At 39.9% G+C, this 23,158-nt stretch overlaps 1 protein-coding gene across 2 annotated transcripts in view; it reads left to right on the forward strand.

Moving 5' to 3' along the window:
- tln2a (talin 2a) overlaps positions 1-23,158 on the forward strand; it is a 108,493-nt gene that overhangs the window by 14,996 nt on the left and 70,339 nt on the right. For both annotated transcript variants that reach the window (XM_042510228.1, XM_042510314.1), the window contains exon 2: positions 13,857-13,904. The gene's annotated coding sequence lies outside the window, so the exon portion shown is untranslated. The remainder of the gene's footprint in view (positions 1-13,856; positions 13,905-23,158) is intronic.

The following is a 23,158-nucleotide window of genomic DNA, read 5'->3' on the forward strand; positions in this document are numbered from 1 at the left end:
GGGTATCTAAAAAATTGACTCCTCGTCCATGATTTGTGATGACTGTAAAATAGGAGTAAGTATCACTGGAGTTTAGTATCACTGTCACTTGCCTGCAAGGAAACATCAAGCAGTAATTGGCTTGGGATTGTTTGTGTCAGTTTACTATAATGCCATAAGAGGAAAAATCAACTGTAAGAGGTTTTTCTCTTTAATTCTTTTACCCTGTAAATTCTGTAACCTATATTTTGTGCCATGTGTTTGTCTCTGTTACACTTAGGTACATTAGATTATTAGACTAATCAGATAATAACATTTTGCAGTTGTGAAAAGTTGTTTTGACACAGATAATTTGTCATGTAGTTAAGCCTATTACCCAGTTTTGGGTTATTAAAATGTCAGACCAAGACCTGATTTCAGGAAGGAAAGAGAAAGTGTGTTTTGTTACACAAAGCATGAAGGAAGAAATCAGTGAGAGGACCACAAAATGATTGCATTCATATTTTAGGCTATAAGCTAAAAAGGAGAGTGCAAGCAGTTTCACAGTAGGGGATATATAATGTTTAGCAGATAATGGATTGACAGAGACAAGCACCTGTTGAACATAAATGTGAAATGTGCTTTTGGGCTTGTTGGCATCTTGATTGTAATCTGTCCTAAACAGTCTGATGGTGCTTCCACTGTGTGCTTTAATGCCTCCAATCCTTCACTGATGATCAGGTTCTTTATTTTTAAATACCGTTTCTTCAGATGCAAAGTGAAGCAATTTACCATTTAAATAGGGTTTTTCAAATCATCTCCACGCTCTCAGTCTTCACATGATGGGATCTTAAAAGCAAGAGCTGTGTGTGTGCACATTCTTGAGCATGTGTGCCTGCCATTGCCATTTGACTCTCCAAACAATGCAGAGTATTTAATGTGTATGAGGTGAATGGGGAGCGGCTCCTGCCTGCTCCTAACAATAGAACTGACAAGCAAGGGGCCAGGCTTTCACTTTGCAGACAGCACGAAAAAAACAGGCTTGGAGTCGTTGGATTGTTCCCCCACAATAGGCAGCCGCAGCCCTGTGAGGCAGTTTACCTCCCATGTCATGTTTTTCTACTTCTCCAGTGTCCCTGAGCCTCCACCCGACAGCCACCAGCCTGCTTTTTAATTGGTTCTCCTGGCCTGCCGCTTGGCTTACCTGCCTGCAATTGTTATCACATCTACTTGCCTTGGAATTACAGTGGACTTTTGAAAATGGGTTTGGAAAGTGTCACACTTAGAAAGGCACTCATCTATTAAAAAAAAACCTTGACTGCAAAACTGCTAATGGAGAAGATAAGGAACGGCACAGCAGTGCTTATCCTAATTAAAATGTATGTCAATCCATATAGCTGTTGACTGAATCAGGTTTTAGAAGCTAAAGCGGCTGGAGCTACAGTAGCAGACAGTTAAACGTCTGTTCACAGCTGTCCACCCAATGAGCGGATTAGAGGACTCCCATATCTCTGCGGCTGAGATGCAAAAGAAGATTAGGTCGGTAGCTCATGAAGAGAGCCAGCCCGTCCTAATCTGCAGGACTGCCAGAGTGAGACTCTGCCTTTTTTAAACTGGGCTTTGATGATTTATTGTATCTTAAAAATGATGTACTTGCCTCTGTGGCTGCCTATGTGTTTTTTTTAAGAGTCATTTGTTGGGATAAGTTTAAGAGTGAGGACATCGGCAGCCCACATGAGAAACAACCCATTGTGTAGTAAAACGTGGTCAAAATTGTACAGAACAGTTCCGTCTGTTCAAGTCAGTTACTATTAGTACTTTCTTGAAGTAACTTTTGCAGCATTAGTTGTGGAAATCACTGGAGGCTAGGGCTGCAGAAATAATCAAATTATTATCAAAAAGTGCAATATGGCCAAGTGCAAGATCCAAATCACTTGCACTGCATTTTTTTTGCTAAAGGTAAAACTGTGGGTCCATAGCATTATGAATGAAGCATTGTGGTGCGACAGAGATGCGCAGGCCTGTAAATCATATTCCAGATGTAAAGGAACATGCTTGTTTGGGACAGACCCCGTGCAGAAAGACCCTTCCCACTAAAATCAGCTCATATTGCAATCATGATATCTGTCAAAATGATCACAGTATCTTTTTTTTTTTTTTTTTTTCCATATTTTACATTCCTACACGAGGCCCCATGATACCATATTATTGTGATTTCAATGTTTTCATAACATCTCTATTAACTTAAAGTTAAAAATTTCAGCCTGTTCATCTCACTTCAGTCATTTATATTGGGGCAAAATGTATCTAGTGGAATGAAAAAACTGAAATGTATTTATTATTGTATTAGGGTACTAAAAGTTTAATATGTTTTTACAATATTAAGAATTTAAATAATAAAAAATGTATAAAAGGCATCCATAACCAATACATTATTGCCAAGCAAAATATCAAAATACTCCCCATGGCTGGTTCTCATTCCCTGTGTTGCCATTTGATTATGATAATTTAATTTAATGAATTTATTATTTTTTTTAGAGAATTATGAGAATTATAAGATCCTCCTTTTTGATACAGGCCTGAGCTTGATAAAATAATATTACACAGGTAAATGTTACTTTATATAAATCAGTAAAATAATAATAAAATGATAAAATAAACGAATAGATATCAAATTAGATTAAGTAAATAAATGAATAAATAATTGTAATGATGTCTTTATCGATCAAAAACACACTCATAAAGGAATGTACTAACATTTCTTTTCTTGCATTACATTTTTTTTTGTTGTGGTTGAGCCTTTATCAGCAGAAATGGGGTAAAGTCAGAACTTAAAGATTGTTAACTCACACATTACACAATGTACATTAGGATCACTGAAGATCTCGACTCAGGGGGTGTTGGGTTCACGTAAACTGACCGGACGGTGTAACCGGAGCACAGTATCTATCATACTCTGCCATGTAGCATGATAGTGGGATTCGATTCAAGCTGCTCTGCTATGCCACGTCTGCTTGGCAACTGGTGTCTCTAGGACCAGCACCGCCCGACGGAAACACTGGACGAGGTCCCAACCTTTCAGCTCTGAACCTCGGTAGGCTTCCCTGGAAACCTTGTTCGGGGTAGATTGTTTGACCTCAGTGAGAGCGCAGTTGCTGGCTGTGTTCAGTGTCATTTAAACCTCATCCTGCTGCGTGACATCCGCCCTGGTGATGACAGTTCCAGTTTAGCCCCTTATCTCCCAGCTCTCTGTCTGTTCAGCTCTTATGATGGTGGAAGAGAGAAGGACTTTTCTGACATGACCCTGCCTTACAGGGTCAGACAGACATTCTAAGGGAATTCTCCAGGGCAACATTTCTCCCAACTCGGGATGAGTGCTGGTTAATGAGTAACAAAAAGTATACGTCTGAAAATGCACACAGTCAGTGAAACATTCGGGTTGAAAATACTGGCTTTAAAGGCATAGCTTGGGATTTTTGGAGTGAGATACTTAGTGTATTACATACAATAGATGGTGGTAGACACGCTCCCTTTCTCACACCCCCAGAAGCTCAGCATTACATTGCTGTAGGGCTGGGTTGATAGTAAGATGTTTTTTTTAGCTGCTTAAAAAACGACTATAAATAAATAACTAAATTATTGTTTGAACACTCTGCTGAAAAACAAGCATGTGAAATCCTTAGAAAAGTTTTGTTTCAATTGGATCTTTTAACAGCTGGTTACAGCACTTTCTGACCCAAATAACTGACCAGCAGTGTAATACAGTGCATGGCGGAGTTGGGCTTCTGCGTAGGGATACAAAAGTTATTAGGTTGAAAAAATGTAGCACCAAAGGAAAGGGCTGTGTGACAACGAGGTAAAGCAGTGAAAATATTCTCCATACAGCATCCACTTAGACTGATATTGTTTTGTTTTTTGTTTTTTTAGGTAGGCCTTTTTAAAAGTTGTTAAAATATATTTTGCTGTCAACCCTGGGGTGATTGTACCGCCTGTTCCACCAAACAGGGAGCACACAGACGGTCAGCTTCTGTAAGTAATAGCCTGAAAATAGATAAGCATCTTCTACAACCCCACTTAAAAATCCCGAACTATCCCTTTAATGATGTTTAGAATTGTACAGCTGCCCTGAAATCCTGCTTATGTATTCTGAAAAAAGTGTTCATGTTAATGTGAATCTGGTCAATGGTTAATGGATTTTTTTTTTATCAGTAAATTTCAGTTTCCTCCCTAATTCTTATACTTAATGTAGTCTTGGTTGCAATTAAATTGTCAGTTTGGGGAATGTTTTTGGCATTCTCAGATGTTATTGTATGGCCCATCCTTAGAGGATGCAGGGCACACTTGCCATCACTTCATTTACTGCTACAAAGGAGAGGAACATTGTAACTGCAGTTTTCTTGGATGAATAGTGCAGAATGTGGTCTTCAGAGAGCTATCACTTCAAATGGTATTGGAATTTGTTTTAAGGCTGTAAGGAACAGCTCAGATAATCCCCTCATTTCCGATGATGTTTCGCCTTTTGCACTGTGTCTTGCAGCCCCAGTCTCTGTTGCCTCATATGCCACTGAATTTTAGCATTCAGGGTTTATGCTTTTGCCAGTCTTTTCTTACATTGTGGTATGAAAATAAGTTGTCCTGCAAAAAAACCCAAAAAACAAAAACATCTTTCATACTGAGTTCCAGTGCTGATGTTCTGCAATAACAGCACTTGACGACAGACTCTTCTAGCAAAACCTTGAAAAATTGTGGTTTCCACCTTTTTATATGCTTGTCAGAGAGCCTAGGAAACTCTCTCACTTCATTTTGTCTCACATTAGTTTACAGTGCTCAGCCGAAGGGCAATAGGACACACAGTTGCATGCACACTCACACGGGGCGCTGTCACAAGAAAAAGAAAAGTGTAAACCAAATGTAAACACATTGTTGCCTTTTTACTCCCACCCCCAACTTGGCTGGATGGGTTTGATTCCATTCATGGAGTTGGGAGTTGGCCTGAGGAGGGACGAGGGTCTGTGTAATTGAATTAGTAGCTGTGCCCCCCCCCTTCACTGGGAGGGCAGGACTAATCATTGAGAATCTCTGCCCTCCCAAGAGAGGGTCGAATAGTTGCCTTGTATAGAAGAGAGACCAGAGGGGCTCTGTCTGCCGTGTGTGTCTTTTTATGTGTGTGTGTGTGTGTGTGCATCGGTGCCTATTTTTGTGTGTAAATGTGGCTGCGTGGTGTTTGATTTCCAGAGATTGTCTATACCTAGAGCAGATTAAATGGTGCGTCTGGACACAGGGCTCCTGACCCCTTAACCTCTGATGGGGAGGCTATGTAACAACTGCATGTGTGTATGTCTATGTGTGTGTGTTCGCATGTGATGCAAAGCAGCAGCTGTTCTCCAGATGTCTTCAATAACCCCCCACAAAAAAGGGGAAAAAAGAAGTAAGGAAAGAGAAACCAAACCCTACCAAGGTATAAATGAGGCTCAGGGAATATTTACGATAGTTATTCATTTATTTGTGAGTGCATGAGGTTAATTCATACAGGACTCATGCGCTGTTTGTTACACTGTGTGTGGGTGTTAACAAGTGTGATGTGCTGTTTGCTGTTGGTGTATAGGGATATTAATATTTTGAGTGTGCAGCGTTTTTAGAATATATACATAATATTACTACTTTATTAAACCTAGAGGTGAATGACTAATTTAATTGTCTATGTGTTAATAATCTAAATATCTTTGTGTTTTGGATAGACAAAATAAGCTTTTTGATAACATTTACCACAGCATTATGTATTTGGAATATTTAATTGGGGGACACATAAAGTGTCCATTTAGTGTCAGGACAGTTACATAAAGTTTACATAGAAACATTTTTTTCTATAGAAATGTGTACCACTTGAAGGTGTTCATGGGGAAACAATCCAAACAGATATCTGCAATGTATGCAGAATCTGTAAGCAAGATATTGGGGTTGGGATCATTTTGCTCTTGTAGTTCACGTGCAGTCTGAGCAGTGTTTACAAATTACATTTGAGGGTGTGGTTAAATTAATTAAAAATTAATTAAATTGAATTTTAAAATTAAAATGTATCTGTATTTATATGCAGGTATATGTTTATAGAGATCAAGTGAAATGATCAGTGTTCAGTGCAAGCTTTGCAAATTGTTAATGCTCTGAACACCTTAAACAAAACCTCATATGAGCAGCATATATGCGAGGAATATATTTAAAAACTATAATGAATAAATGATGATAAAAACAAAACTAACTGCATGGGTTGATGCCTACAAAGATGTTCCGATTATTTTTTCCACAGCAGCCATTAGGTATTGATCAAATGATATTTCTTTTTTGAATTGGAAAACAACATCAATTTTTTGTTTTCCAGGTCAGTGAATGACTTCTCTTTGATTTTCTTTCGGGCTGAACCCCCTCGTTCTTGTCGGATGGGATCATTGCTGCAGGACTAAGTTCCCCACAGTCTGCATTGCTGTTGAAAATATATTGCTCACTCAAACGCACACAAACACAGCAAAGGCAGATGGTTTGTGTTTATATTACTGTTATTGGAAGCAGTGCACTGCTGGATGCTGCTGAAAACTGGTGTCATTAACTCTCTCTCTCTCTCTGTTACATTAGTGAAATTCTAGCTGATTTTTACACTGAAAGGTTATCTGCTTCACACAGGTGGTAGGAAATATGAATGTTTGCTTACTTATAATACAACTATTTATATTTTGCATTTTTTTTCCCCAGGTATTATGCACATTAATTAGTTATGGTGCGGTGCCTTTTCTGTGAGTGTCATTTTTCTAGCAGGTAATAAGCACTATATGATGATTGCAGCTCAAGACAGGTGGCTCCCAGTGAGAGGGCGGTGGGTAATGAGTCCCCTTCCACACAAGGAACCCCCCCACCTACATTTATTAAGCCCAGATCCCATGGACCCATTTAGCTAATTGCATATCTGGGTCTGCTACTTATCCATGAGATCAGCGGAACACACCAGAGAATTAGTCAGTGGGCTTTGGTCAGTCCGGCTGCAAGGCTGAGCTGTGATGTTTGCCATGATTTAGGACTTTTAATCCCTTGCTAAAGAGACAATTGGGAAGCAGAAGCATATTCCTCGGTTTGTTTTTCTCTTCCTCAAATTTCAAGCTTCTGTATTTCTATGATGCCGTGTGGTAAAGCTGAAGGGGGAGAGATGTGCGGATGTTGGGGAGGAGTGAAATGATTGTACTGCCCTTGATACTAATGTTTAATGCCCAAGGACATGGTCACGGAAACGGTTATGTTCCAGCAAAATGGCTGCGCTGAGCCAGTTGTCATCCTAAAGTGTATTAAATTAAGAAATGTTCTACCAAATTCACATTTTGGATGGATTGTAGATGATTATAAGCTTGAATGTGTTTGAGAAGGTATTATATCTGTTAGTTCTTATTCAGCCTTCAGGTATGTGATACAGGATTTTCCCCTGATGTAATGCATCATTTTGAAATTTAAACTGGCTTTGATGTTATAATTAGGGGTCAGTGGATTAAAAAAGTAAAAGGAATAGATTGACATTTGACAACAAATTGACAACAAAAGTTTGGACTCTGCCCGAAGAAAAACAACAATAATCCACCCACCAACACCTCTAAATTTCACTGAATAACTTGTATCTTTTTTAGAAAAAACCCCCGACCTGTTAAAACAACACAGTACGGTTTTAAATTTATTTCTCTCCGTATCTTTGGACTGAACCAGGCTGGCTATTTCCCCATGTTACCAGTCTCCATGCTAAGCAACGCTAAGTTTATCCTGGCTATAGCTTCTTATTTAAAGGGGCTCTATGCCATATCCAGAGCATTACAGTTGTCTGGATATGGCTCTTAACATGGAGGTGGCTAAGCTGGTGGCTAGTGGCTAGCAGCCAATGGTGCTACCTCCATAAACATTGCTAAACAATGGCAACAGTGCTGACGATGTTAACCATGTTAACAGCAACCCAATGGCCAGAAAAAAATGTGTACGTTTTTGCCAATGACAAATACATTTATATCATTTATGATATTTTGCACATACATTGAAACTTCACTCTTCAACAACACTGCGGTTAAGGTGGTTAGATTTAGGCACAAAAATCACTTGGTAACAAAGTGTTACAAGTGTTACATTACAACACTGCCTAGATGACACACCATCTACAGTGCTCTTCACTTCCCGATGACAAAGTCAGCTCATACACTATGTCTCTTCAGAAATGTTGATTTATTACATATTAAACATGCAAATATGACGTATTCCAGATTTTCTTATGGTGACTGAGCTGCAAGCATAGGGGAACTGGTGGTTGGGCGCTACATTTCAGCAATGACAAAATGCAAAAATCAGCAGTAACCGCTGTATGTGCGCAGTGCAAAGTGGCGACGATGAGCTAGCCAGTGAGATACACATGTGCACTTACTTATACTTGTGGCTGGACCCACAGAGAAGCTTGGATTACAACACACACAGAGGTAGCGTGACTTCATTTTCTGCTCAGGACGCCATTACTCCACTTTACCTTTACAGAGCAAATAGTGGTCTGTTACTGTTGTGTCACACACAGACCCTGTAGTGGAAAAACAGGAGACTGCTATCAATCCTCTCATCTGATTTTCAGCAAGAAAGAGAATAATTATGCTTTCCTAAATGTCAAACTATTCCTTTCAGAGAGGCAAGTTTACTAAAGGTTGTTTGTGCAAATCTTTGAAGAGTTTAAGGACAACTATGGTTGTGAATGAGTAATGCTTTCCCCTCAGTGAGCAGCTGCTGGTGTTTTTGAGGTGGCCTACAGCAAGGAAGTTAGCACCCAGCCCCCATTAGTTCAATCAGAGCTGCTCAGTGCCACCAACTGTGAGTGCAATAAATCAGGTTAATATGGTGAATTCATGTTCATGTCTTTGCTTGCTGGCTATGCTGTGATTTTCTCTCCCTCACACACACACACACACACACACACACACACACACACACACACACACACAACCTTGGTAAATAACACCATTTGCCACTGTGACCTGTGTGTAATCCAGCTGCGTTGATGGTGTGAGATGTTCAGAAGTCATAGTGGGCTGCTTTATTAAAGCCTCATTTTTGGGGGGGCTGAAGTGAGGTGTTTTTCAGGCAGGCACCACATTGTCTGACCTGTCCCCACTCTGTCCTCCTCTGCAGTGTGTGATTAATGAAACTGCAGGACGGACGGAACAATAAACTCTCCAGTGGCATATTGTGCTTTTAAGATTGCCAGTTGTGATGTGCCCCTGCGCTCCACCTCTGGAAGCCCCAGGGGGCCAGAGGAGTTTCCTTTCTCATTCAGTGTTTCACCAGGCCTATTTCCTGTAATTTTTTTTGGTCTTGACAGATTTGACAAGAGTTAATCTAGCAAAATACTGAGAATTCATTTGGATCTTTAAGCACAAAGTTACTATGGTTTCTGAGATATCTCACAGCCCTAGGTGGTGTTTCCTAAACTAAGCATGTTGAATTTTGCTCAAAGCAATCTCCCTTAGGCTCTGAGAAGACTATTACAGAAATGCAAATGTCTCCTAAGATGTGTGAGATAAGGTTTCTCTCTCCTTCAGCCTTTTTTGTTTAAATTGGGTGCTCAAGTTTATTTTCCTGGAGGCAAAATGCTTAGCATTTTTCCTTTGTTACAGTATTTTCTTTGCAGAGTCTCCTTCTCTATTATGTTGTTTGATCTATGAGGAAAGTTTCCCTCTAATATTATGTTGTGGGTTTAATATAATATGTGTTCCTGCAACTTGACTCTCCTAATACCCACTTATTATTATGGAGTGTAAACATTGTAGAATACAGTTGAAGTGACATTTGACGTATAACAATATCATTTAAATGTTACACTGGATCAAATGTCGTATTACTCTGACAGTTTAAGCAAACTGATTTCATGAAATGTCAGTTCCTTTTGTCTTCAAATTAAAGGAGAACTCCACCATGACATTACAACACATAGAAAAATCTATTAACAAGTCCTGTAGAGTAAAACCTCATGTGTAAAAAAAAAAAAAATGTTCTGCCTAAAGTGATGTAATTTGAGGCAACATCAGTTGGAGCTGAAGACTACCAAAAAAAGTGAAGCTGTTTCCCAGGCAGCCAATGTGACGTGTGCAAACAAACAGTGGAATTACAACTTCCAGGTCCATCATGTGATGCCATTGGGCCCAAAAAGACTATTCATCATAGACTTACATTGTGAAAGAGCTATCTGTAAATTTGTGGACACATCTTTTTAGCCTCACAACCTCGCAAAATGACTTGTTTCAGTATCGAAATTTGAGCCATTCAGTCCAAAAACATTTCAAAAGTCTGGAGCAGCCACACGATTAAATCATTTCATCCCTGTTCAAGTTAGAGGAGGGCCAACCGGGAAATTAGCTGCCTGGCCGGCAGAAGTCTCTAATGTGCCTTCTCTATAGGCCCAACAATGCAAAAGATCTGGGTAATTTTATACCCAGGAAATTCAACTCTTTTTGGCTTCATGTGCCACTGAGCAACTTGCGCTCTTTTCAGTTCTCGTTATACATCCATGTTGTGGAGTTTAAAAGGAATGAGACTACCAGGTTTCATTAGCCCGCTCCACATTTTTGCCTGAGGCTAGCATACTAGCATAGTGCACCTGAATCTCTGTCTGAAGTGTCGGCGGTCAAGTTGCAGTGTAGGTAATCACCAGTTTTTAGCCTTTTTTTTTTAAAAACTGACAATGTTACAGGACACATCATTAACCCTTTCCTTTTAATTGTTGTTCTTAGTGGATATACACCACTGGAACTAACTGTTTTTTGACCTTTGCGGTGGAATTTGAAAGTGAGTCACTTTGTTGAATCAGTCATCTCCCAGCAAGAAACCCAAAACCTTTCCCTGCTCCCTGCCAATGTCAGTGAGTCAATGACACTCAAGGGACAGGTCGGTGCTGCTAGCTGCCTGAGCTAACACTTAGCTGGAGTCTAATGAGTAAGCAGGTTATCTGAAGCCGGATAGAGATTGTTAGTGGCTCCGTCCAGTGTTTGCTTTCATCACAGTATGGCTGTTTGGATTTGACCCATGTTGTTTGTAATGCTTTTCTCCTGGATGATTCATTGTGGAATTAAGATGCCGCTGTTTCGTTTTCCTGTGAGAAATACTTAATCTTATCACACCTGTGCTGTGTGTGAAACACATCACGCTACCTGTGTGTATGTTTGCATGGCTGACACTTCATTGCTTTCAGCACAGTCTTGTTGAATGTGTCTGTGAGCGTTGATGTATCTGCAGTGTGTGCAAAACCTCCCGAGGGAGTGAGGACCTGCAGGACAGTGAGAGCCTGCAGCTTTTCCCTCTAGTGATCCACCTTCAGAGTGTATCTCACTTGTCCCCCATCAGTCTCCAGCCTGTCAGTGCCTGCAGCCCGTGTCATTAACTCTGGCTGTGGGCATGATACTGTTCAGCCTGGACAGGCGTAATAATCAACACTGCATATTGTGAAATATTATAGTTGTCCTGCTGTGGATTATTCCAGTCCAAAACTTTGAGGAACTTAAACTGCAGAAAAATACCACATTTATACCAAACCGACTGCACAACGTGCTTTACTCAACTACTTTTGTCACTGGTTTGCTATAAACTTGCAGATGTTCACTGCACACTAGATAGAGCAGACTTTGGCTTTTTACTGGCTTGTAGAAGTTAGGATGGTAACTGAAAGAGTGCAAGAGCGGCAGTTTTGAGAAGCTATAATGGACATCAAGAATCTCTCAACTGTAAGGACATCCCTGCAGCAGACCATCGGTATAAGGAGGTCTTAACAAAAACCTCCTCTGAAAATTTCTTATTTCTTAACATATGGCAGTCAGTCTTGAACTCAACTTCCGTATACCTAATTAATAACACTGAAATTGATCCCACATATCCTAGTGATTTGATTGTAATTATGTCAGCCTAATGGTGTTTTTTGGTTTTGTTTTGTGTTGTGTTGGTAAAGTTGTGACTACACAATGTATTATGCATTTTTGGAACTAAAAGTATACGAGGGCTGCAGCTAATGATTATTTAAATCAATCAGTTGATTAATCTGCCAATTATTTCATCTTCAGCTATCACCACACATACACTCTCTTTCTGTGGGAAACACTGACTGAATTGATTAATCATTGAGTCTATAAAATGTCAAAAGGCCCAAAGTGATATCCTCTGATTGCTTCTTTTGTCCAAAACTGTTAAACAGTTAAAATCTCAAGGTACGCTTGTTTGGAGCACTGAGTCACCTAGGTACGACACTGTTTACTTTCATAAATAATGAAGAAAAGCAGAAAATTATTGCACTCAAGAGGCTGGAACCAGCAAATGTTTGAAATTTTTGCTGGAAAATGACCAAAACAGGAAAGAAACGCCACTCTATTATTGTCATGTTAAAAAAGACAAGACGGTGGAGTGTTATTTTTTATGGTTTTCTAAAACCAACAGTGTGATGGATCTTTCTCTTCATAAACAAGCTGATTACTGACATGTAGCTCGCAGCTCGTTAGTTAAAGGGGCCACAGCTGCTGGTTTGTGGAGTCAGAATCTCACAGTTCAAAAACTGGGTTGCTGTTTCTAATTATTTACATAAAGCGCTTAGATTTTTAACATTTTTAACTATTTTACTGTTCTCCATAGCAATGATTTGTTGCTGTTAGTGCTATGTATTTCTTCTTGACATCGGCAGTTTCCAAAACATCCCCTGAGATATTTACATTTCTAAGGCACATGCCCCATAAAGCAGAACTGACTCAGATGTAAGGTCCAAAGAGGGACATCATATATGGAGAGCACGGACTTTGCTGCAACAGTTTTTATGCAGCCTAGTTTCCTTCTTCAGGTTTGCAAGTCCATTGTCCTGAATGTTGTGGTCAGGCAGTGGCTGATAATACCAAGGAACCTGTATAACAGCAGCTGTTTTGATATAAATCAACAAGCAGTAACACTTTCAGTGTGCGGTGCGAAATATCCAGCGTTGGCATAAAGTGACTAAATCTTAAACTCCAAAAGGATCTGCTCTGGTCACTTCTCAGTGAATGCTTTCAGCTGGATATCTTTTGATAAAAGTGCTGACGGCTGTTTATTTGTTTCTGCCACTATGTGGTTGTTAAAACACTGCATGCCTAAGGCAGGTTTAGAGTGTTTTAGAGCACAGTGGGGGGTGCTGCCACACCTGGAGCGCAATGGGTCACAACAAGTACAAGATTTGGGGTTGATCGAGCTAAATGTAGCCGACATGATCTACCACAAAATGCTCTGAGCGGCCTGTATAATTGCTGTAGAAAATCTTTGTGTAAATATTTGACTTGGCCTCCACTGAGTAGGAACTCCGAAGTTCAACCACCAATAGCAAGGTAGAAATGTTCAGTGTCATTTGTGTGTAATTCCTTATCTAACAATGTAATCCTATTATGCTATTTTACTATTTAATAACTTGTATTCACCTTATACTGCATGTTTCAGTGTGCTCAGAGAAACATTATTTGCATTGGTGCATTTGGAAAGCAGCTGAACTTAGATGTGTTTTCTGTGTTTAATGAACATAAGCAACATGCCATTTTGAATTTGCAGTCATGCACTTAACCAGCTGTAATTGTCTCCTTATTCTTGACAGGAAGATTCTAATGAATTTGCATATCTTCATTTTGTTTTGCCTCGAGGTATCCTCATGTGCTGCCACATATGGCATAGCCTATTACGAATATCTTAAAATATAATGCTGAGCATTTTGTGCCTGGAGATCTCTACACTCCTATAGGGGATCCATTCGTTAAATTCCTATTTAGAGGAAATATTGTAATTATCTTTGTATGTCAACTGGTATATACATATACATTTGTCTCACACATGTCCACCATTTGTCTTTTCAGCTGTGAAGATCAGCAGACATCCAAGGCTGCAATTTCCTCAGCAATAAGGTAAGAAGCTGATAATGGTGGACACTACAACATACATGTATCTGTGTGATCTCAGCACAACAGATGGTGTGCAGCAACACTTATGTATGAAAGAGAGGGAGCAGGAAATATTGGAGTTGGATTTTTATTAAACTGAATTAAACTGTGAAATCACACATTTTAACAAATGTAATGGAAACATTGCACTATAAATGTTATGATGCACCTCGTGTTGACACAGACTCTGAGCCTGTTCAATCTTCCCATTTTCCAGCACTTGTTGATGCTATGACGCTATTTTACTATTTTGTGGCTCATAGAAAATCATATTGTTTTGCATACACTGTATATGCACATTTTGATAGTTAGGTTACATTAAAGGCCCATTGTGTAAGATTTAGAGGGATTTAGTGGCATCTAGGATTACAGATTAAAACCAGCTAAAACTTCTCCTGGTTATATTTCTGTCAGTGTTCATTATTCAGGAGGTTTTTACTGGGAGCTGATTTATCCTCAGAGATCTCGTTGATTCCAAAACAAATGGACCTGGGGATTCAAATTGGGAAAAACAGTAAATAACGCAGTTTCACATTATAAATCAGTGTTTCTCCTGTGCTGTTTGGCACGACGCAGACAGGCCACTAGCCCAGCACCTGTTTGATGACTTCAGACGTTCAGGGCGTTTCCACCAGGAGCTGAATTATCTAGAAGTCTCTTCCTCTTGAAAACAAACCAACCTCATGATTTAAACAGGTAAAAACACAGAATAAAACAGTTGGTCTGTGTTGGTGTGCGATTCCATCCATGTGACTGCTCTTTCATCCTCTGCATATTTATCTTGGCAAGACTCATTGGGATAAGGAGTAGTTTCTAGCTGCCAGGGCACCATATGGACTCATGCTGTGAAGGCGTTAAAGCTGGGAATCTTTCTTCATGATAGTTTTTGTCCTGCAGGCTCTTTGCTTTTCATCTGCTGCTCATAATTGCAGCAGCAGCTACAGTTTCTCTGTGTTTTCTCACACTTATAGTCTGATGTTTTGTCCGTTTCCCTTTTTTCTGTCTTTATGATTCACTCTCTTTGCTTACACAATCACACAAAATGCAGTGAAAGCAGGGCACTGAACCTGTGTCACACAGGATGTACCTCACCTCTACAACTCATTCTGAAGTATGATACATCCTATTGGCCCGAGGAGCTGTTTAGACTAAACTGTCTACTTCCTGTGCATTTGTGTTTACCCAGCAAGGCTGAGTGTATGTTAGCCAGACAGACCTGGTCTATAGCTGCTTGTCAGGTGCACTGTATTGATTACCATGAGATTTCTTCTGTGGACACAAAAGGAGTTGCTAATTACTTTTAGATAATTAACGGAAGTCACTTGAATTTGTTAGGTGTTTGTGCCTGAACATCTGCATCTCTCCATGGCACTATACAATAATGGACATTTTTAAGCTGACTCAATGAGCTTCTTTTAGAGGGCAATTACAGTAACTGGCAGCATCTGGTGCCCAGCCTCTCACTGTAACCATGATCTGCTCCACAAATGAGGTTCACAGTTGCTATAAATTTTAGTTTCCCAATGAATAATGACCTCTAATGTTGATTTGTCTCATTCCATGCTTCGATAAACAGCCAGCTCCCAACTTAATTAGATGTGTGTTGAGTCCAAAGCTGAAATACAATGAGATGTCAGGTTAAATTTTGGTTTTTGGAAAATGTAAGCGATCCTCTGGTTTGTCCATCTGCTCAAAAGAGCTCCTTTTCCCTTTGGCTTTGACAGCGTTCAGCACCACTGCAGGTGGTGTGGAAAGTGCAGGGCAGAAAACAAATCAGTGATCAAAACCAAACACACTGTGTTTTTTGTAAAAAAACAAACAAAAAAATTCCCACAACGACTGTAATTCTGATAGCACTTGTGTTAAGCTTCCCCCATTATACCTGTGTATTTAAACATTTCACAGTGCATTTTAAAAGGTTGCTGTGCTCTCAGTTTAAAAGTGCTGTCATTACATTTGGGGCATTAATATAGCAGCAAGCAATTATTCGCTCAGTAACGAAAAGTTGCAGTATCTTTATGTGTGCTCTGAGCTTCTCTGTTTTTTGTTGTGGTAGATGGTCTAGCTGTGTGTGCATGATAGTGTTTGTGTGTGTATCCTACTGGTGAGCCAGTCACCGCCACACTGCATTGCACTTTTATGGCGGTTACCGCTGATCATGCCCTGCCAGCCGCAGAACGATGTCCCCACATGTTAACGCTGTTAGCTCTGTCAGAGCTGTTGCTGTTGTTAGCGCTGTTAGCACTGCTGACTGGCTTAGCAATCTTCATGTTGAGAGCCTTATGGAGGCAATCTTGGCTCAGACTTTAAATCACAGATATGCTCTGAATATTGCATACAGCTGCTTTAATAAACGTATCTTAATTTTTCCATAAAAGTGGAAGTCCGTCTTGTACATATTTAGCTTTACCCCTCTTTCTGTTGTGGCTCTACTCAACTAGTGTCATTTGTCCAGTCTGTTTTCTCACAGCTGATTTGTCAAGCAGTGCCTAAGTTTATAGAACCATGGTGAGACAAAACACCAGTTGTTGTTCTGGATACAATATTTACATTATAGTTTCTTTTATCTAAATATGCTATAGAACAGTCATTCTATTTAAAGCTATTAAGAGGCATAAACTATTTTTGTTGAAATGCATAATTTACAATAGCTGTCCAGTACTCTTTTTCCATACTTTGTACTTGGACTACCCTGGATAACTCTAGCTCAAGACATCTGCCACCTTTCCCATTGCCTTTGTCCATCAATGAATAATCCATATTATGCTTTGGAAGCACTGCCTACTTAACTTTTTATTGAGGACATTTGCTTCAGTAGAAGAGAAAGCAGTCTGACCTGGTCGCAAATCAGCTTTCTATAATTTACCCATTTTGGAAGAAATTAAATTACAGTCACACATGCTGTGGCGCCTCGTTTTTGACATTTAAAAAAAGTGACTAAGAGATCTGCTATTGATTTGGCAGCTACAAGCCTAATTTGGATATTTAATAAAACTAATCTTTTTTTTCTTCTTTTTTTGCCATTGCAGGCATAATTTTAAGCTTATTTACTTGACCAAGAAGAATAAAACATTTAATTGGAACTGGCACGTTTGTATCTCTTATTGTAGCGAGTATAGTTACTATGTAAGTAGGTTTATTACATTTTAAACATCCCAACTTTTCCTCATGCCGTAGCCTTGAATGGTTGTTCTAATTGGGTATTTTTTCCTGGGTGCCACTTTGTTGCTAGCTTGATCACAGACTTTTAAGTGAAACAGCTCTGCCATGTTCGTTTTCTATAAAGAGAGAGATTTCTGTGCCGAAGATGGCTAAAGAGGTCCTTTCCCAGCCTGACGGATCTCATGTTTAGACGTTCTTCACAGAGTGTATTCCTCTGGACCTGGGCCAGTGGGCCCCAGCCAGGATCGACTCTGCAGTTATTCTTCATAGACTGCGACTGCACCCAGCTTCAAACTCAGAGGGGCTGCAAGAGGATAACGATCTGGTTAACAGATCATTGCACATTTTCATTATGAATATTTTGTACTGGGTAGTCTCAACTGTTGCCAGTGTGGACATTTAAGATCATACATAAAACTGGTCCCTAAAAATCGTTAGCTGCAGTGTGCTGAACTATTGCTTGAACCCTCCTATTCACAAGAGGTCCTGGTCGACCCAAGCTTTGTTTACTAAGATGAGTGTAAAGGCAGTGGTCACATCTGTTGTGGAATTATTGAGTCAGAACATCAGCATCATGTAGCAGCATTGTTACCTGCTATTAAAAAAAGGTCAATTTATCAGAAGTGATGACAACCGGGTCTGTTACTCAGCTCTCTGTGCTGACTGTGTATGGACTTAGAGGATGTGGTTAGTCTGTCAAGTGTTCTCTAAACAAGCTCTGCTGCTCTGCACTTGGTAAACAAGGAGATGATGTCACACTCAGTTGAACAAAACCTAGAAAAACCTTTTTGCTAGAGACTGTTATGCTTTTCCTTTTAAGATTCTGGATTCTTGACTATTTTACATATATCAGTTCAAGTATGCAGGGCTATGCCAATTAATCATGAGAAAAAAATGGCAAACCAATTATTCGGTGCAGATCATAGTTGGATTAGAGGTATCAGTCATGGCAAGAGAAGCGAGCCCTCAGTGCTGTGATGTGACTAATGATTTTAGTTTGTAAACTTCATTCATTTTATGAGAACATTGCCTCTTACTAAGCCTGGAACATGACTAGCTCTTGACCACATCTTACACTCTGACTCTTCCATGCTATTGCTGCATTCCTTCCACCAACAGACATTTTACTGGCAAGCAGTGATCATACCTCCTGGTGGGGGGGGTGACCAAGGCCATAGACTGAGGCCATTGCCACAGCAGCTGGCTGGCACCGCCGTGGTGAATCACCTGTTTATTACAAGCAGGGTGGCTGTCCCATCCAGAGGGTTGTGTAACTCCAGTTGCATCACTGCCAAATAGAATGGGATGTAGTGTCCAGAAACCCTTTGCCCTCCCTGGCATTCAAATCTAGGCAGCAACCATGGGTCTCCCCTCAAATGATGTCTGTGTTTATGTGTTTATTGATTTAAACAGGCTGGCCCTGGCATGTTTTTAATGTTGTTCAGTAAATGTAACCACTTTCACCCCAGCGAAATCAAAAAGGTTGCATGTACTTATTTGCTGTTGACCCTCAAATGCTGTTCACGGACTATTGATTGAACCCCAGTCATTTCCTTTTTCTTTTCAACATGCAGTCATACTATCACGTTTCATTGTCATGAACCCGTTCTTATGCCAAGGTCAAATACTGACTCTTTGTCACACCCCTCATCGTCTGATGGTAACGCACATGGTACCGTTTAGATTCTGTATGAGATTCACAGCTGTTACGTTGTAATGTGACTAAAATGAAACTGCTGCATTTAGGTTTGGGCATAAAGACTACTAGGTTGGGTTTAGAAAGAAGATAATGGCCCGGCTCAGAAGAGGTAGGCCCAAGTTTGCTTGTGGTTATGGTCAGACGTAGTGTGTCATAACTATATGACGCATTAATGTGATTTACTTGCATAACTTACGTAACATGATGTGAAAACAATTTAATTTTTGGTCTAACAGGACATGAATAGTGGTCTCTGGGGTGAAAGTCCTGTGTTTGTTTGACCCATCCAGCCACTCTGACCTCCAGGCTTTTGTTAGTCTTTATAGCTTTTGCTCTAAGCGTCTAAAAGTGCTGCATATGGGTTTGCATTGGAACTCCTGACAAAGTGTCAGTATCTGATGACCTGAGAGTGAGACCAGACTATATTCATTACACCTGCAACAATGTCAATACTGTAATGTGGCAGCAATTAAAGACCAGCGTCAGGTGCTGTTCTCACCATCTGATTCTCACCTCTGATCATAATAGATTTTTAAAACAAATTTGATTCATCCATAAAGTATTCAAATCTGTCTTCATGCAGCAGAAGGCAGTGGAATTATTATTGAGGAAACAGCTCAGACTAAATCTTTGTCTGACAGCCAGAATAATCCCTGGCCTTTAACTACATCAGAAAAGACCACAAGAAAGACAATCCCCTCAATAACTGTTAAATGCACACCAAAGCACGGAGATTATGTGGACCTTTAGTACATGGCAGGTTTTATTGATTCCCCATCTCTTTATGATTTGCCCATGCAACTTTGGGATTGGAAGGCGTTTATGTGACATGGGCACAGATGACCAAAAAGTCCTGACCGGGGATAACCCAACAAACATCTCTGACTCAGCCCTTAGTGATCCACTATATAAGACACAAAAACACTGAAATATACGCTTGTCATACTGGAGGACTGTAGGATCTTTGATTAGCACATTAACAAAGGGGAGAGAACAGAAAGGAAGACATACCTTTTAAATAACTAACACACTGTATTACATTTAAAACTATTATCCACTCATAATTTTGCCTAAGTAGGCAATATGTATTTTTCATGGCCAATATTATCCAATATCAGCTGGTTAGACACAGCAACAATCACAGTCTCCTCAACACATACTTATTTTCTATTGGTTAAGGCTGCGACTTCATCGGTCACCAAATTTAAACATGCAATGCGAAGATGTGAATTTGCTTCGCTACTAAGAGGGCAATATTTTTTATATACCACTTCACTCACATTGAATGGAAGTGAATATGAGGTTAATACTCAAAATTATTAATTTTGCTCATGTGTGACTGTATCTTTATACATTTTATGTATTAAGAAGTGAAAGTAGTTTGTGTCAAGAGTTTTATGAAAGTTGGCCAAACTTGACCCCTAACCAGTCATTTAGTCATGGTGGTCTTTATGCTTGCTGGTCATATGTTTGATCTAGTCATGCTGTTACGTGAGTGGATGATTAACCTCTTGAAAGTGATTGCAGGTTTGCACTTAGAAAGGATGTGTCACTCAGTAGATTCATGTGTATATTTTTGTCATTTCATGCAGTGCTCCTTATGTGAAGCGATAGTGTCTTTGCATAGTGGGGACGTGATGTTTTCATACTTAATCTTGGGTTGAGGCAACAACTGGGAAGGGATTTAAGACAATGTTGTTAGTTGCAGAAAATAGTAACTTCAGTCAGTCTGTTAAAAGTGCAATGAAAGCTGATTCACTCTGATTTCTAGGAGCTACAAATCCAAACAAAAATTTTTATTTGTCTATGATGTAGTGGAACATTTAGTGCCCCGTTCCGGTCAGAACACAGCCTCAGCCTCTTCTTACAACAGCAAAGTTCTCCAGTAAACATTAAATAATTGGACATTTTTGTTTTCGCCATAAATGTGGTTTGGTTTTTAGGTGCTGCATATACGCTGAACAAAAAAATACAACTGCAACACTTGTTTTTGCTACCATTATCCACAATATGAAATAAAAGATCCTAAATGTTTTTGAATGCACACAAAAGGCTTACTTTTCAAATTCTTTAAAATCTGTTTAAGTGAGCACCTTTGCCAAGAAAATCCATCCACCTTACAGGTGTGGCATATCAAGGTGTTGATAAAACAGCATCATCACTACAAAGTTGTGCCTTGGGATGGTGACAAGAAAGGCCACGCAACAATGTGGTGCTTTATCTTGAGAGAAAAAAACATTATTACAAGCACAACATACCAGCTAAGAGACTCCATAAATATATCAAGCAACAAATATCAGTTGAACTCTTGTGTTTTTTTTTCTTCATTTCAGTGCCTTATACAATGGATCAGATATTAGTCAGGCCACAACCAGCCTTTGTAACCATGGCAACCGGTATTTGAACACATCTTCAAGTGGCAATAGAAAAGTCGGAGTAATGTTAAAGGCTGGATCTATACTTGAAATGGAAAACAAAAGCTATGTCCAGGGTGTGAGTGAGGGTTGTAATACAAGATTAAATCTGAGTGGTGGCTCATAAAATGCCCACACAGCCCCCCTGTGTTTTCAAGTACCCATCGAAGTTGATATGTGCCAAAAGATGAGGGTGACTGGTTTGGCTTCAGATTTCAAATTGATTCCCTCCTCTGGTGAAGAGGTTGAATTGATCCCTGGTCCAACCCTCTCATGGTTTCCTTTCAGCTTGGAGACACTTAAAAAAATAGACAAGAAGGAGAATACAAAAAAAGCCCTTTTCTAGCAACTCCTCTTTGCTTTTAATGGCCTCATAAAAACAACAACAAGGTTATAAAAATAAATCACCACGTTTTATGCGCCTCTATACTGTATTATGTTGAATGAGGCATTAACGACAGGCTCTCTGTTGGATTTGGGGGAGTGCTAGCTGACTGTTTGCCTCTCCTTCTCTGGTCGAAATTTGACACCTGCGGTGGTGCTACTGCAGACAGAGAGGCATCACCTGGCTGCAGCAGTCTCTTTCTCACTTGTACACACACATGCAAATGTGCACGTGCAAAAACACAGGCAGATATGTAGTTTCTGTCACTCGGGGGGTATGCAGTCTGTCACCAGACTCCACCACCAACCAGGTGGATAATTATGCTAACAGGCTTTATTTTTCCTCACAAGTAGCTTCCTTTTCAACTAGAGTGGTGTGAAGAGGTGTGTGTATCCCCTTGCATTTGTGTACATGTGTGTCAGATGTGTCTTGTGCCACACTGAAGCGCAATTGGAGTGGAGTTTTTATCTGTAAGTATTTCACTTACCTCCTGCACCTCCTATTAATTAAATTTGTCTTTACATTTCTGCAGAAACAAATTGTAAAAGAATGTAGTTTGTAGACGTTTTATTTTATCAGCTCAGTCTGGCCTCATGCCATTTTGAGAGGCGGATAAAAATGTGATTTGCGGACACATTTGTGCCACCCAGCCCCTCCCTTGCTCACACACAAGCATTATTGAAACCTTGTAGGCTGCAAAACACTGGAACTCTAATGATCAGCATGTTTTACTCTGATAGTAACCAATCATAAGTATTCATTGGCAAGTTTATCTTAAATCCTGATGAATGCATGCGCATCCAAATTCATTGCTGTAGACTCTCTTTGTACTACACTCTTTGACAGATCTGAAAGACTTGCAGCATTCAATCAGCCTAAATATCCGGCAGAGCAATATTTACCCAGTGTACTCTTTTAACCTCTTGGCCACTGCCTCCCCATTCAGCCGGCTGGATGGTGATGACCTCATTCTGAACTGCGTCGGCTCACGTGTATGCTTTAGATCAGATCCATTTCTGCCCGATGACTAGTCATAGAGAGAGAGAGTCACTAATGTGTTGTTTAGGCTGTGTTTGCACAGAAATGATTGCAGTGGTGCTAAATACTGGCAGCTGAGGTTATTTCAGAGAAAAGGCTGACTTGCTCCGGGAAAACTGTTTTAAACTGATTCATCATGGACTAATAGTCAAGCCTTCCAACCGTGTATGTATGTGGGAGGGGGGTCCTTTGCAGCGGAGAAGACTCTGATTAAATGTATTTAAACCATTGAAAGGTCAAAAGAGATCAGTAACAATAGAACAGGTCAGCAAGCCGTCAGCTGTGCACAGGTCTCTGAAAAACAGTGATATTCTGTAGTTTGGAGTGTGGTGTCTTTTTTTCAAGAGCTTTGACATAAACATCAACACAACAAATGTTTAAGGAATGGATTGAACTGTGTTTTTGTTGAAGTTGCAAATCTAAATATTAATCCAAACAAATACACAATTTATATATGCAACGTTGGTTTTTGGGTCAAAATTGTACAAAAAGGTTTGTAGTGGTGCAAAGCAGTAATTTA

This window comes from Plectropomus leopardus, chromosome 1 (genome assembly GCF_008729295.1).
Source record: "Plectropomus leopardus isolate mb chromosome 1, YSFRI_Pleo_2.0, whole genome shotgun sequence".
Lineage (NCBI taxonomy): Eukaryota > Metazoa > Chordata > Actinopteri > Perciformes > Serranidae > Plectropomus > Plectropomus leopardus.